This window comes from Cydia fagiglandana, chromosome Z (genome assembly GCF_963556715.1).
Source record: "Cydia fagiglandana chromosome Z, ilCydFagi1.1, whole genome shotgun sequence".
NCBI classification, from domain to species: domain Eukaryota; kingdom Metazoa; phylum Arthropoda; class Insecta; order Lepidoptera; family Tortricidae; genus Cydia; species Cydia fagiglandana.
In genome coordinates, this window is record NC_085959.1 from 11,358,935 (window position 1) to 11,365,047 (window position 6,113).

Genomic DNA, 6,113 nt, shown 5'->3' on the forward strand with positions numbered 1-6,113 from the left:
AAAAATATTCGAATATTTCTCGTTCATATTTATTGAAACTGAAGAATTGCTACATATGTATTGAATTTATTCATAAATTTCATATTGGTGTTTTAGAAATACGCGAACGGTACCTACTTCTTATTTTTTGTCATATGCGAGGTTACAACTCAGCTTAATTAAGTAGACTAATCTCATGTCCAGAACTAATAAACTCACGTTTGCGGGCGTGTCTTTTGACTTTAATGAGATTACCGATGTATGGTATTAATCTTACATTTTCTCTGAATTAAAATTTCGTTAGCGACTTGACTCATATTTTAACCAAAATATACCTTTATCGAAAAATATTTTTGCATACCTCATTACAGTAAATTATATGTATGTAATATATCCTACAATAAAGAATCGTTAAAAAATATACATAGTTTCGTTGTGCAAGATATTATGATTGCAGATGATCCAGGACGTAGATTTTCCGGTGTCAAGCTGGGTTAAATAAGTGTGAGAGAGGGTATGTGGGTACGTAAGGTACGTCAGAATGGGGGAACGATGGACCAAAGCTGCTTGCACGAACTAAATTAATAATCTCCTATACCTATATAGTTATACGGTACCATACGAGCTAGTATTGTAAAAACTGCTTACACAAACTAAGCAAAATGTTTTTGTCAAAGAATCTTCATTTTATGGCTTGCAATTTAACGGAGTATCTATTTTTCGTTTAGTCTCTTGTAATGAATCGTTAATTGGACTCGGTGTTGTTGTGTACTTAAATAGGTTTACTGACATTGAAAAAAAGATGTAGGTACCAATTCTTTTAACGTTTTTAATTAATAAAAGAAAAACAGGTTGACAATTATTTCCGTTTTAGCTCTTTACAAATTATTTTGTGGTATTTTATTTCAATAAACGCTCATATCGTTGTACTGAAAATTAGTGGCAACTGTTTGCTAACCTGTAGAAGACAGGACGTTTTTGTAAGTATACTTAACTAGGTACATAAATTAGTAAGATACTTACCTAATCCATATTTGTAAATTAATTCCAATTACCATTGAATGCTCCTTTCATGCTTCTAGTGAACTGCAAAAAAACCTACCCATTTTAAATTATTGTGTTTGTTCGTATTGGGTACTATTTATCTGTTTGTGGTATGTACAGTCAACGGTAAAAATATGGGTGTACAAATCATTTCAAAAATATGTCCCATAACTCTTATGTCAGTGAATTAAGAACTATGGGACATATTTTTGAGTAAGTTGTCTACACCCATATTTTTACCGTTGACTGTACAACAAAATGCCCTTGCTCATTTTTCAAATGCCAATGTCAAATGCGCAGGTATTTTATTGCGGGCGCATTTTTCTGTCACTATGAATATAAGTAAATGTGACTTGTTTCTGATGTGATTTGATGTTTGTAAAATAGGACTGTATTTACTATTGGAATGTGTCTAAGGTAAAGATTAGATGTAAGAAGTTACAGCCCGAATTTAAACAAGTAGAATTGTTATATACTTTAGGATTATTCATCTTAATTGTTACGTGTTTTAGTTACTGTTGAATAAAACGTGTTTCTTGGCAGGTTGCAAGTAATGGCGGTTTTGTATTTAATAGTAGATTGTTAACCAAAAGTAGAAAGTGATCCATTTCACCCGAGATATTTTGGCGGTCGAACGCAGAGAGAGCACCAATAGTTCGAGGGTGAGATGGTTACTTTTACCCGAGTTAAACACTCTACTTTTCATTTCGACTATGAGGAAAATCAAACACAAGAAATGTATGTTGATTATTGGTAATATTATCATTGTTGGCATTACATTCATTTAGGTATTCATTCAGCTACATTTTTTTTAAGGCGCATATACATTAAGGCCGTTTCAGATACATCCCAATTTAAGATTGGATTGTCTATGGTTTTCGATTTTTTTTCCATCAAAATGTAAACGGCGCCAGTTTCAGTCATGCGGAAGCTAATATGAGAGCTTTTAACTGAATAATATGCTGTTGTTCGAAGTAAAAATTAAAAAAAATACTTTCCACCCTAGGGTGGGAAATTAAATTTTCCACCCGGTTATCAGCCTATGAAAGGTGAACTTTCCGAACAGGAGAGATGAATAATTATTTAATCCAGTAGTCATCGTCGAAAAAATATTTGATTGCTTGAGAACAAAACAAGAGCGGCTTTCAAATGTATTGTAATACTTATTCCAAAACTATTTTTTTTAGTTTTGTTAAACATAACCGTCAGTTGTATGTTCATATTAAAAAGTGCACTGCGGAAAGGATAATATTATGAAATTTATGAATTTATGATAGTTCCCTTAAGAGGATAGTCGACGACCGCTTCTGCATACAAACGTAGTCCGCATTTTCCTCCCTGGATATTGACATTAGGGAAAATACTTTTACGCAATTTATTGTATTTCAATCAAAGATATGTCCCAATGTTTAATGTTATTGTTTTTTTTTTATTATTATAATATTAAGAGCAAAAAATTAAATACTTACAAAAGCTCCTAACTCATATGATAATTTAATACTCATATAATAGCTTTGGTCAATCATGTAGGGGATATATATCGCTTTGTTTGAATTTTTAAAGATTTATGTAGGGAGCTCCTCTTCTTCCTCGTGTTATCCCGGCATTTTGCCACGGCTCACATAGGAGCCTGGGGTCCGCTTGACAACTAATCCCATGATTTGACGTAGGCACTAGTTTTTACGAAAGCGACTGCCATCTGACCTTCCAACCCAGAGGGGAAACTAGGCTTTATTGGGATTAGTCCGGTTTCCTCACGATGTTTTCCTTCACCGAAAAGCGACTAGTACTACTACTAATACTACTAAGCAACTAGATCAAATGATATTTCGTACATAAGTTCCGAAAAACTCATTGGTACGAGCCGGGGTTTGAACCCGCGACCTCCGGATTGCAAGTCGCACGCTCTTACCGCTAGGCCACCAGCGCGCTAGTTAATACGAGTATACCTACATCAAATTGCGTAAAAATATTTTGTGTATTGTTAATATCCGGAGAAGAAAATGGGGACTACGTTTGTATGTACCTATGGAAAAACGTGTCACATGACTTCGTCCCTCTTGACCTTTGTATTTTTTCGCTTCCATTTATTAAAATCAACGATGAATGTGATTTCTAAAAATACCTAGGTTCTTTGTTAGAATTTCACAATACAATTTATTTTCATAAAGAGTAGGTGATTAGGACGTATAACACAAATTTGATTTTTTTATAGTTTTTTGGAGCCATAGTGTTTTGTGCTGAACATTTTGAGATACATACGTATCTTTAGAAGTTTTAAGTCCATAAAATTTAGAAATAGCACCCATAATGATTTGGTTAATTAATGATAGTTTGCTCTAACTGAATTCAATTCTTCACAATAAATAACTAAGTAGGTATGTGCTAAGTTAAAAAATGAACTATGTTAACGAGCTTACATTTTGTAGAAAATAAATTAACGCATTAACTGCCGGGGGGCGTGGCTTAGGAACAAACTTGTATAGCGGAGAACGCACATGTGCGTTGGTGGCAGTGCATGCGTTAATATGGAGCTCGACTTCTGAAGTTAGTTTACAACTTTAGTTAGTTAACAAATTGTCGTTAAATGAATTATTCTCCGATCTGTTTTCAGTTTGTTTCCAAGTGTTTTATTTTAGTGGTCGTTTCGTTTCACTGTGGTGGCATGGTGGGCTATGTTATTTGGTTGATTTACTTTAGTTAAACTGATGTATCAAAATGATAAAACAGATATGTAAAAATAAATAAGGGATATTAAAAATCTTCATGGCTGTTGTTTCATATTTATTTCAAAATTTCTTTAGGCTATGCCGAAAATAATTGCCATTTACCTTTACAAATAATTCTCCATTGATTTACTCTGATTTCTTATAAATATTTATTTACAACAGTTAAATTAGAGATGTGGTGGATAATATTATCTCATTGTAGGTATCCCTTCGGAATGTTTCGTATCAAAGATGGGTGTTTTCATGAATTTAAAATAAGAGTGATGTACAGTCCGCAGCAGAACGCTCTTATTCTCTTAATAATAAAGTCGCGTCAATATCGGTTTGATCACCTCGCCCGCCTAGCAACTTCTGCTGCTGACTGTACAATTTTAAGTCAAATGTCATACCTTTCGAAACAAAACTGGCAGTTAAGAGATAAATGGAAGACCCGCCTCTCCATATAAACCATTTTTCTCTCTGTATTTTGATATTGTAGAAATTATTTTTGCAAACGAATCAGCATAATATAAACAGCAAATAAGGTTGAAAATAGTAAAACGGTTAAGTGAATTACCATTCGTGTACCTAACAGTATGAAAGTAATGACACTAGCTAGGTTAACTAACTAATTTATTATATCTAATTTAATCTACATTAATACACTTTTATGATATCGTTTTAATATATAATTTTTCATCCTATGATAAAATTCATATGTTAATATAAAAATACAAAATTTTGAATTTTCACAAAGATCCTGAAATCTAAAATTGCGCCAGAGATAGCTAAATAGTTTGGTTCGAACAGATAAAACGTAAGCCTTAAGACAGGTGAAATAACTTTAGAAGTCTGACTGAGGAGATAATGTACCTACATTTTATGAATAAAAATTATATTAAATAACACCTAGTTATGTAACTATTTGTAAAATTGTCACTGGCGGTCAATAATAACTTACGTAGTTAGACTGGTTAGTAGACAAATAACATTCATTGAATATTTATTACAATATTGTTCAACATATTTCTATTAAGTTAAGCGTTATAAAAATGAAAGAAACTAAATTGAAATATTGATACAAAGTATAATACAGTTTTTTAAGAATACAATTACCTAACGAGTATTAACAATCTTAAAAACAATACCATTGGAAAGATAAGACGTCACTCCAAAACTTAATATTATTGAATTTACTAATAGTGATAATGACATTAAACATTTCATTGAAAAGAATACTAAAGCCTGATTTAGACGGCGTGCGAACTTGCAACCGATTTTAGTTACATTGCGGACTGTTGGTTCCGTCCAATTCAACCGACCGATCAAAAACCCGTAATGGTATGAAACTCGCATGCGAGTTCTCGCATCGTCTAAATCAGCCCTTTCTGTGAAATCCTACATTACCACTATAAACAAACATTGTTACTTGTTTGAGATATTTAACGTTTAAAACGGTAAAATACCTACGGTAAATTATGTGACGTCCAAACTAATTTAAATTGTTTTATAAACAAATGGATTAAATGCGCAGCCATATGCTGCCTCTCCCTTGTTTCTAATTAAAGCCACATTCCATTGACACTAATTTTCAAAATTATAATAAAGTAGATTTATCTTTAAGTACCTATACTTTAAAATAGTTTTTGGTTTGTTTCCGAAATCTAGCCGTAGGTACCAAAATGATGTTCCATTTCTAAACCCTTACATTTAATAAAACCCTTTCAAGGTATCAAAAATAACGTAGATTTATGACCGTTTCTCAAAAAAGCGGCACCGCCACCTGTCAATGGGATCATGTTGGAACTTTTCACCGTGTATGATTTTAAATAAATGATTAAAACGTGTTTTAAGAGACTTTATACAAGCTTTTATTTGGTTTCACCTGTCCCGTTGCTTTCTGTGCGTCTGTAATCAAAACTTACAAGTAAAATTTGACCCACTTCTCGATTTCGAAAAATATTTTTGTTGGAGCTAGGCAGTGCAATTATTCAAATGAATTATGTTAATTTTTTAACGAATATTTATGGAAACAATTAAAATTTTAAATAAAATGTACCTAATGGGCAGGTGAACCATGTGCATCATGTTAACGAAATGAAATGAATGAAAAACGAGTAATCGAGAACGGATGCAGGCTGTCAAAAGGTTCATTTGAATTTGTACTTATTTCTCGCTAACCTGTTCTATTATCTAAGTATATAACCAGGGTTACAACCAATTATCTTTGACCTATCATTGAAATCGTTCACCTGAATTTCAAACGCATTATCTTCTAAAATAATTTATCTAAGTTTTTCCTTCAACATTTATCAGATGTTTAATTTACGTTCTAATACGAGTAAGTAATAATCAACATAAAACTAAAGCAACAACCAACTT